Genomic DNA, 11,901 nt, shown 5'->3' with positions numbered 1-11,901 from the left:
AATGTTGTAAGTGCATTGAATATTAAATAAGGATTAGTAAATTACCCCTCTCAGTCAACTATTGACTTTAAGTAACTTTTGCCTGTGACAAGCTGCAGCAGACAGACTTATCTGTTTTTTAAAAGCTTTAGAAACTTTGAGACTGTTACTTTTTTAGATAATATTCTTTGAATAATGCCAACTGGCTTTATTACGCACTTAAAAAATAATTATTTAATATGATTGTGGTTTTTGGCACAATATTAATGCAATGTCATTAGAAAATGTATTGTTTTCAAGATATAGCAAAACCAATAATGATAGCAGTGATTAATAACATTAATTAAAGTCAAAATTGCAAACAGCGTGGCTCATAAATAAAAGGAACTGCCTCGGGGACAGATGAGGAGATATCACCCATTCTTTACTCCTTCACCAACATCCACAGCTTGTCGTCATTAAGCAAACATATTTAACTTATTTCCTGATGTGTGTTTAGGAGTTTCCATCTCTGTTTTATATTCTTGCATCGCTGAATCTCAAGTAACATTTAATCAACAACTAGTAACATGTTTGTCGCCTGTCGGTCGCCTTCAGAGGCAGCCAAAATTCGTTTCTAGATTATCCTCGAGTCATATCTGGATGCTCTGCTTTCATCCCCCAAGCTTCAAAGCCAACGCTATGCTCACTTCAAACAGCCGTCACCGAGTGCCAGTCAAACCCCGCTCCAGAAGACAACAAACACTGCAGAAAATGTTAATCAACCCGGCCCAAGCATCACCAAAGTAAATAAAATAAATTGTAAACAGATGCCATGATCTGCAACATATGGATAAATAAGGCAACATGTCATCTTTCGTCTTATTTTCTAATTCAGTGGTTCACACAGGGTCCAAAACTCCTCTGCCTCTTCCACTTCCCTCCATCCCATCCATCCCAAACCCTCTCGTATGAGTCAGTGACTTCACTGCCTGCTGCATGCTTTTTTTTTTCCAGCTCACAGTGGAAGTCCATAACCCAGAGTGTGGTTAATACAGGACCGTAAATCACTTCGCTCGTGCTCAAACAGTCCAAGACCAGTAACCTTTTTTACCTTCTTATCCTCGGGATCGAATGCATCGTTTAGCACGCTCAAAAGGTTTTCAGTAAAACATTTAACGGTTCAAAGTTTCCACTTCTTGAAATTTGGAAAGATTTCTGTCATCAAATGGGATGGTGAAAGAGATGACAGGTCCAAATGGATGAATAAAATCACTCATTCAGTCACTGGGCACAATCCAAAACTATCAAAATGAAAACTACTGATGCAAAGAAAATGAACTCTTTCACTGTAAGACAATATTTGCGTAGGTCAGGACTCATAAAACATTACAACAAAATGTATTACAGTAGCCTACCATCATTGTGTGAGGCTACGGATAAAAGAAATATGTAGAAATCATCATTGTTATGTTAAGTAATTGTTTTTTCTTCTAATGTGGATAACCTGCACATGTGTTTGTTGTCTCCATCCTTGTTGTATTTTAATGTAGCCTATTGAATTAATTTAATTAGACGGTCAGTGAGTTAACTGTAACTACTAATAGTTAATCCCTCTTTGTTCAGGATAAATAACCAACCACATCTTGTTCTGGGACCAGCCCACTGAGGTAATGTCTAGAAACTGGAACAATGGGTGTGCGTTTCTCTCAACAACAGGGACACTGTATGTTTGTGTTTATTTTTTTTTTCCCTCCTCACATTGTTGAGAAAAGAAACAGTGAGACACTGTTAGCTTTGGACAATCTAGAAACGAATGAATGGATGTGAGGCTTTAATTTTGTTTCACGCAGTTCATCTACGAAGCCTGTGTCTCTCTGGGTGATAACTTCCTGTTTTATTTTGAAATCCTTCACCTGCTATTTTAAACACATGAGCGCGAGTGTGACAACACGCAGTTGCTAAATGAATACACCAACAAACAAACAAAAACAGTATAAAAAAATTTAAAAAAAAAATGTAGTGTGAAACGCTGGAAACGACTCACGCGCGACGTTTTGTCTCCGGACCGGAAGGGGCGGGGCCACCGAATAAACTTCAAACCGTGGAGGAAAACAAACACCGGCATTACAGCCTGCACAAGTGCTACTATATTTGTTGTTGCGTGAAAGGTGTCCGTATATTTATTGTGTGCATGAAACGAGGGGCCCCGCAAACACGTTCATTTGTAGAAAAGTGATCCAATTCAGCGGCAAATATTTTGGCATGATGCGTTCAAATGCAACGATGATCGTTTCCGGTACGTGCACCAGGACTTTTGCTCGATTGGACGCAACACTACCCTGTCACAATTCAAGCACTTCACAAGTGAGTATAGTAGGTTATATGCAGCCGACGATGAAACGTGCAAATGTTCCTTGTGTAAGTCGACTATAGAGCCAGATTTCCTGCTACGGTTTAATTTCCCGCCAGTTTCTGTACCACACCTGCGTCTTATTACCCGGTCAGGTAGTTGTGCATCTAAAGTCCAGCCTGTTTCACCTCCCAGTTTCCAGATGTTATGGTGGCTTGTGGTAGGGCTTAAGTCCACCTGATACCACATCTTTTATCTGTCTGTTTATTTCCACTTGTGTTTTTGAACGTTGCCTTTTTGAATTCTGCTGGAGCCTACATCCTACGTATTCATCGGATTGCCTTATTTCTTGTTGATACCGAGCCCTTTCGGGAGGAAAACAAACACACAAAAAAACCAACGTGCCGCGTCGGTGTCGTGCACCCGTGTCGTAACAGGTGCCTCGGTTATAAAAGCTCACTTCAAAGCAGAAAAACCAGGTGCTAACAAGCATTTTTTTTTTTTTTTCTGTTTTTCTGTCACGCGTTGCAATTAACTCGACATAAAACTTCATACACTTGTTTGGTTTTTGTTTTGTTTTGATCAGGACCACTGTTTATAAGTGGGTGACATGATAGGAAAAGTGAGAGACGCATCCTTCCTGTCTGAACTTTGGTAAATACATTGGAGGTATGAGAAAATGTCAAGGCGCGACTGTGGTCAGAGCGCTGCAGTGGAGCAGTGACTCATCTGAGTGTTTGTGTACAAGAGAGGGAGGGAGGGAGACAGCGATGTCGTGTTTGTGTGTGGCACTCTACACGGAGCAGATGCAGCGATCTTTATCTCTCATTCATGGCGTCCAAGGAAATGTAGCGTAAGCTGGTTTACAGTCATTTTCTCGGTATCTGCCTGGCAGAGATGTGCTGATAATCACTGCCTTGTCGCTCGAGCAGCCACCTGCCGCCTTGTTCTGTGAAAACTCAGATAATGCTGCAGCGTTGCCCAATAGTACTCGTGTTGCACTGCTGCTTCATCGATTGCCTCTTGTGTATGACATAGTTGCTCTGTGCGACTGGTATGATCCAATAAGCATGTGGCACAGAGAGACGCCGCTGCAGCAAAAATAATGGGTGAAAATGAGATGAAATAAGTTGCACGTATATCAATTCATAGTGGAAGATAAACCTAAATTCAATTAGATCGCAAATCGCAGCTAAAAAAAAAACGATAAAGTATCAACTTTATATAAACTTTTCCTTTTACAAATGTTTACAGGACTTGTTTGGTTTTTCCTGGCTGCACCGCGACCAAATGTTGCTTTTAAAAGTGTGCACACCTGGTCTGGCTTTGTTCAAAACTTCATGTGAACAGACATATAAACACTGGTATGGTGCTAAGTGTGACACTTTCAGTGTCAAATGAACGCTGGCAGTTCAGCCTTTCAAAGATGGCACCTTCAAAGGAACACCTCTCGTAATGACAGAGCTCCGCTGAGAGGGGGGCTGAGCCACCACCACCCATGGTTGTTTAAGGCACTTTGGAGGGGGGTAGGGGGGACGTCCACCAGATGACATGCAATACTCCAAATAAGTCCAAGTGAAGCCTATACATCGGGCCAAGAAAAGCTTATCCAGCTTCTCCTCTGATTCACATCTGCCGCCGATGATCATAAAATGAAGCCACAGACTTGGCAGGGTGAGGGGAGCCGTGCCCCTGCCAGCACTTTCACCACAAACTATCAAACTGCCACGCCGAGCCTATACTGCACCCGGCATCAATGTGTGTACAGAATACTGGATTCTGTAATCAACACATTCTCCATATTCTCCCCCTCAGGTGCCTTCGCCAACATCAAAGGGAGGTAAAGGATGGTGTGGTATCTCTGTTCGCCTGTGCCTTCCACTGTATAAAACAGCCCGGCTTTCAGCCCCAAGACACAGGCGGGGAGCAGCCGAGGAAATTCAATTTCATGACTGCCACGTCGCTACCTGGCAGGTAGGGCTGTGGTTCGTGTGTTTTGCAGGTTTCGCCTGCACCCGGTAGCGAGCTGATCACACCAAACGCTTATTTCAAACCATGGGATCAGATATGAAAATCTCTGTGCCAAAGATCCAAGTTTTTAGGATTCTGTTCACAGCAGAGGTGGAAAAAGTCGCAAGATGTCACTCAATTAGACTGGGAAGTTGACAGTATAAAAGTACTGAAGGAAAGAAATAAGGCAAAATGAACTGGTAGTAAGAAAGTAAGGTAAAAGTGATCCTTGAAAACAACAAAAACACATTGTATATTTGCCATGAAACAAAACATGTACAACAATATCCTTTTTATTAACAAGCTCACAAAATAAAGTAAATTCTTCAAACTGAAATTCATTTCCTCATCTAAAAGACTGACGCTCCAATAACAATCGTCGTAATTTTTTAATATTTAAAATTTTCCAAGGTCTCGTAAAAATGTACTATCCTCTATAACTTTTGAACATACTTAAGTGAATTTTGTGAAAACAAAAATTCTTAAATTTATTTGGTAATGATTGCTGTCCTTCATTTCTTCTCAATTATGGTTGTAACCATAGACTATATATAATAGTGGATGTGGCTTCCGGGTCTTAAAAATGAGGCCATTGCAGAAGGGCTTCAAGATGCAATACCCCCCGAGTGCCACTAGAGGTTGGCTTTGAAACGCCGGCTCCATAGACTCCCATTCAACTTGTCTCAGGGAAAAGTTTTTCCACAGGTCATTTTGGTGTCGTTAGGTAGTCACTCCTACGTATTAGTTTTCTGCCGGTGCATCTGAAAACAATTCCATCATTAATTTTTTTGGAGGCGTGTCTGTTTGACTGACAGGCTGATGGCGCAGTCACGTTTCCACCATCGATGAGCGGGAGGAAGTATCGTCGGGTTTCCGCTCAGATCGAACAAACAAGATGGCGAAGGCCGATATCAAACACAAGGCTTCCAAACGGCAGCTTACAAACCAATGGCTGACGTCACTGTTGGTTTCCAAGCTTTTGCAATCCAACTTTATATTATGTGCTTTTCTTGCCGAAGTATGTAATCCGCGTACCTTTTAAAAGAAAGTGGTTCTTTCAAACTTATACACATTTTTTAATTTAATTAAGCAGCTGAATATAACTAAATCAAAGTGTAAAGCAATGACTTCAAAAGCCACTTTATCAATTTAATATTAATGTTAAATAATTCAATTAAAATTGTCCTTTGAGTTTTGTTTGATGAGGTATTGTTTCTCACCTGTGTGGTTTTGCTGAATGATCTCTGCTGCTCTTTGACACTTTGCTCAAAAACATTAAAGTTACTGTGGTTAATCACCGGAGCGAAGGCCCAGAGAGAGAAGCAGCACACCGAGTGAAAATCCCTGGCACCAAACGTCAAGCCCCGAGCTACTAACCTTGGTGCGCTTTTTGATCCCGACTTGAATTTCACATCATAAAAATCAACAAAATTGGCTTTTATCTTCTCAGGAGTACAGCCAGATACTGAAAGGCAGATGAATGCTTTTATCACCAACAGTCTCGACTACCATAGTGCACTTTTCTTTTCTGGAAAATACAAGATAAATTGCAAATGCACAAGCAGATGTTTCATGGGGTGCCCATTAGTTTTAGATTTCAAGTCAATTCAGTAGATGCCTAACACCACCTGCTCCTAATGTTCCCCCTAGATCTTAAGGAATCAAGTCTTTTATTTACTTTATTTGAACTGTTCTTTTTTTTTTTTTTTTTTTTTTTTTTACTCCACTTAGCAATTATGTTTAAATTCAGTGGGTTGTTTAATCTTTATTGATTTCATTTTTACAGTATTGTTTCTTTATTTAATGACTACCCCACAGACCTTTTTTACAAATTCCCCTCACACTTGCAATCTTGCACTAAAAGCTCACCTTTTTTTTTTTTTGACTGTATTTGACTATTCATGCATTTTATATAAATGCACATGTAGAGAATCACAAAATTGTATTTCCTGAAGTGACATTCTTTCGATTTCACGTCAGCATGAATGAGACGATAAAAACACGTTTTTTTTTTTTCCTTTTTCAAGGATAATTTGACATTTTGAACTGGAGTCTAGTATGTTGCCATGTGACCTCGTGTATAATTTGTGTTAAGCAACCTGTGGCAGAACTTTAGTCAACGCTTAAATCATTTTATGACAATTAAAAGACAAAATATGAGTTGAATCTTTCAGTTGTGTCTACATGGTACTGCTTTGTAGCATTAATATGAAATGCTTTGGCAATATCAAATCACTTTTGTCATTTCAAATGTCAAAAATGCACTTTGAACCTCAAAGTTAATTCCATTCACAGAGCTCTGCTACCTGAAACGAGGTTACAGTTTATTATACTGAAGTAGTACAAAGATTTGTTGGTTTTTTTCCATAGGGGTGTCTGATCAGTGCTGAGATCTTTCAGTGGTTGTGTAATTCGGTATGTCCTCAAAAAACCCGCCTTGATGTCTTCACAAGCTTCTACTGTTCGATGTGAAGAGCTCTTTCAACTCAAAAGAGGTATGAGGAAATCAGACGGAGCTGTTGTCTGGGCGTAAAATTTGCTGTTGTGTTGAGATGCTAACGGTTAAACCCAAATGCCATGGCCCACCTCGAGCTAACGTACAGGCAACCGCAAAACATACAATCACCCACTCTTGAACAAGACACGCCCACCCGGAGGCACAGACACGTATATCAGACACCTAATCTAAACTATTGTATCTACGTCTTTTAATACCAGAAAGTTCTCCATAAAGATGAGTCGAACATATTTTTGTTAGATACCTGTGTGGAAAGTGATAAAACGCACATCGTCATTTCATAATCACAAACCTCTCTGAAATATAAACTCATTATTGAAGGTACATATTGTGACGCTAGAGGCAAACAAAAATGTGTCTTTTTTTTTTTTTTTTTTTACCTTTATTTGGCCAGAAACAGTCCACTGAGAACAAATACTCTATTGAAGGAACACGCTGTTCACAATCGCATTACAATTACACACATTCGCACTTGGAAGCTGCCCAGTCCAACCAGTGTAATCTGCCAAATACAAAGCATTCGTGTTTTGGAAAGTCCGTTTTTGGGGTGTAAAAATGGCGTCGTGCAGTCGATACAAAAAGCAAATTAAAAATATCTTGTTTAGTCAACTTAACGCAGATGTGGTCTACAATCAGTCGAACTTTATTTGTACAACAACTTTCATGGAGGTTGGTGCTTTAAAGATGACAAGACGAATCATGTACAAACAGAGAAATCATAAAGGTTAGATAATACACCAGACAAAAGACGTTGATTAAAGGTAATAAATGCGAGGTTTTTATTTAAAAATTTATAGATAATGACACTTTCAGCAGCCCTCAGATCGTTGTGCAGACTTTTCCAACACTTCAGAGCTTAAAAACTAAAAGTCGCCTCACCAAATGCTTTTTGTCCCGCACAAAGAAAATGTAAAAACTAGAAAAAAAAGAAAACAAAATTCTGAATTGTTATGAAAAGTGACATGCAACTGTTTTCCATAAAAATGAAATGGACATAATGTGCTCTCTCCTTCTAGTCCTATTCATTTGAACAGCAGGGTTCTGAATCAGTGTTAGGAATGGTTTTCAGCTCAGGCTTAACGTTTTATGTAAAAAGCTAAATGAACACTGAGACAAAATTAGTGTTTCAAAGTGGGATAGAGAAGTTTCCAATTATTTGGGGTTTGTTTATTTATTTCAAAAAACAAACTTGTGGGCAATAGAAAGCCAATATTCCACTGTCTGTTAGTGAGCTCCTGCTGCTCTCAACTCGGCTCTAGAGTTTATATTTCATCAAATCAATTGTTTCCTAAAACAAGGAATTCTTCAACCTCTTAACACTTGAGGGCCATGTGAGGTTTTTACAGTGCATCATTGACAAATAGGGGTCCTGATCATGAAAGACATCTAATTTGAGCTAATACTGTACAATATGTTCATACACAATGTGTACAACAATTTTGTAAAGTTTGCAACATTCCTTTACAGAACTCAACGAAGTTTGTAGTGTAGAAAAAGACCCACAAACCCATTCAGAACTTCTGGTTTTTATTATCTAAGTACTTATTTTATTGTACAGTATTTAACAGGTAATTTGACTATAAAGACCAAAGAAGTCTGGGGTTTAGGGCCTGTCTAAAATTTCCATCTTTTTTTTACAATCTCAAACATCACTAACTGCATCCAGAAAGTTCTCCTTAAGGCAAATTTTAATTTTTATAAATCATTTATGTGGCAAGTTGTTCAAAGAAGCTTAAAAAAACAGCAAAACTATAAAAAAAAGAAAAAAAAAGACATCAAATTAAACTATGAATAAAAGAGTTTATAAAAAGCAAACAACAGTTTAAGAATATATGACTATTTTGATATCTTCCCAGGGAACAAAACAAAACTTACTGTGTTTATCTTTTTTTTAAAGACCGGTTTATATATCACAGTAAAATGTTACTTTAATTACATGTTATGACAAATGTAATTCATACAGTCAAAGTCACGTCTCCATTCAGTCAGGCTTCGTTAGCTTAGCCGTAGTACATTATTATCTTCCAGCTCAGTGAATGAGAAAAGACCAGCCCGGCTTTTCCTCGACTTCCGACTGACTTCATATCTGATGATACGGCCTCAAACCTCAGTTACTCTTCCCAGACATGTATATTTTGTCAATCACCAAACAGGGCAGCTACACACCAAACCCCCAAAGAAAGGTTTGTTTGACACAGATGTTAAAACCCTAAACAGCTATATCACCCACAACATTCACACTGGTGCCATTTGAACGGAAACCAGGAAATGTTTCTGATTGTTTTCCCACTGTGTTTATAACCACCGGGAGACAGAGGCGATGTGGAGATATGTGTGGTGACACATTTGTCGCCATCGCAATGAGGGCTCTATAATCTTCGCAATCAGGGAAACCAGAACAAATTAGGTTGTGCAGCGCTTCCAGTGTGCCATCACTATAAATCATCGTCATGGCCCCCGAACATGCACAAGAACACCATAAAACAACAGGGCCTGGGAGAATAATGTTTGTTCCCAACATCGGTTTATAAGTATTGGGTGATATACTGTGAGAAGAGTCTCATTCATGGATTTCTCACACATTCATTGTACGGTGGAGTGAAAGGATTTCCCAACCATAGGTTACAGGATCTGCAGGGTTTGGGTTTGGCCCTCCTCCTTTTTCATTACAGGCTTTGCTGGCTGTGAACAAGCACCGGGCGAGTCGCTGTAATTGTTTACTGTGAATGTGTGAATGAATGGAGATTAAAAAAAAAAAACTAAAACCGTAAAAACAAAGTTCTGACAATGAGAGGCACGTAAACGAAACTATATTGTGCTTTTTTTGGTTTATGAAACTTTCTCAGAAGTGGAACGGGATAAAGAGTTTATAGCAGCCGCTCATCTTCACCACCGGCACTAAACATAAATTACTGCTGAGGCTGATGAATGAACGTTGATAGTTTTGCAGCTATTTGGTCAAAGTGTTGATGGCCCTCGGGGAAGTTAATTTTTTAGGGGAACTTGAATGTTTGCTTCGTGTCAGTTTATCAGGCTGTTGTTGTGACAGTTCAGTTAAAAATTCCAAATGTGATAGGGTTTGGGTCACCAAGACCATCACTAGCATTATTAGGATTTATCCTCCTGGGACCATGAATGTGGGTAGAAATTATTATTATTATAGATGTCCAGATAGCTTGGTTTGGTTTGGTTTGGGTTTTTTTGTTTTGTTGTGGTTTTTTGAGGGTTTTTTTTTGTCTGTTTATTGGCTGAATAAGTGAAAAATTTAATCTGCACCACAGGAAAAAGTCAGAATTTTTTTTTTTTTTTCTCAAGATCCATTCTCTGGGGACTCTGAATGTCGTCACGTTTAAAAAAAAAAAAAAAAAAAAAAAAAAAAAAAGAACATTAATGTCTGTTAATGGAAATCCACATAATAAAACTTGATACATTTCATTGTGAACAAAACTGAGGCAGATATCTTCCTGTGCAGTTGTTTTAAGGTTGCTAATAAACAGACTAACAAAAGAAATGATATGGTAATGAGGTAGAGAAAGATTTTCTGGTCAATTTACAGCAAAGTTATATTAATCATCATTAGATCAGCCAAATTCAGCCAAATAAGATAGATAGATAGATAGATAGATAGATAGATAGATAGATAGATAGATAGATAGATAGATAGATAGATAGATAGATAGATAGATAGATAGATAGATAGATAGATAGATAGATAGATAGATAGATAGATAGATAGATAGATAGATAGATAGATAGATAGATAGATAGATAGATAGATAGATAGATAGATAGATAGATAGATAGATAGATAGATAGATAGATAGATAGATAGATAGATAGATAGATAGATAGATAGATAGATAGATAGATAGATAGATAGATAGATAGATAGATAGATAGATAGATAGATAGATAGATAGATAGATAGATAGATAGATAGATAGATAGATAGATAGATAGATAGATAGATAGATAGATAGATAGATAGATAGATAGATAGATAGATTTATTAGATAGATAGATAGATAGATAGATAGATAGATTTTTTTAGATTAGATAGATAGATAGATAGATAGATAGATAGATAGATAGATAGATAGATAGATAGATAGATAGATAGATAGATAGATAGATAGATAGATAGATAGATAGATAGATAGATAGATAGATAGATAGATAGATAGATAGATAGATAGATAGATAGATAGATAGATAGATAGATAGATAGATAGATAGATAGATAGATAGATAGATAGATAGATAGATAGTTACTTTATTAATCCCACAAGGGGAAGTTTTTTTTTTTCGCTACAGCAGCATTATAGGTACAGGAATCAATAAAACAACAGTAAAAAATATTAAATATAAAAATGCACAGTATATACAATAAAATAGAATAATTACATTAAAACTAATTAAACAATAGTGCAAGGATTTAAACAAACAAGAAAACAGACAACCAACAGTGTTATTGTTCTGTGATGGATTTTGCCCGAGGTGATTTATTGTACAGATAAGACGCCATAATGTCCAGATCAGAGTCGTGCCTTGTTTTAATAACTGCAGTCAAATACAAAAGTACATTTTATTAAGCAGATGAACTGCAACAAAAAGAGAATTCATTGTCATTCAACTGGCACTTTAAAAAAATTAAAAAAAATTCCTCACCTTGTTTTGCAAGACTGAGATCAGAGGGAGCTAAAAAATGAAAGAGAAAAAAGCAATAGGAAGTAGTATAGAGCAAAAAAAAAAGAAAGAAAGAAAGAAAGCAAGAGTGTGAAGAAGAGAGGGGAGATGAATACTGAGAGGAAGGCGCACACTGAGAGGGAACCAGAGACGACCAGTTCAGCTCCAGTTGGATATTCAAGCTGTGCTCTCAGTCTCCAAGTCAAGTAAAAACCATCAAAGCTTGAGGTTTGGGGACTCAAAAGTCGGTTCCATCTCCAACCATTTCCCACAGCCTTTCAAGGGCTGCCAAACATTTATTTGTTTTGGATTAATGTAATTAGCCCCCCCTCAACCCCTTCCCGGTGTCTCACAGAAGACGCGAGTCACAGTGAAA

Source organism: Brachyistius frenatus, unplaced genomic scaffold, assembly GCF_029030835.1.
Source record: "Brachyistius frenatus isolate BFR_SWC_R1_liver_20210118 unplaced genomic scaffold, ASM2903083v1 Contig_5, whole genome shotgun sequence".
NCBI classification, from domain to species: Eukaryota; Metazoa; Chordata; class Actinopteri; family Embiotocidae; genus Brachyistius; species Brachyistius frenatus.
The sequence above is the reverse complement of the archived record's forward strand: the minus strand, read 5'-3'. Positions refer to the sequence as shown.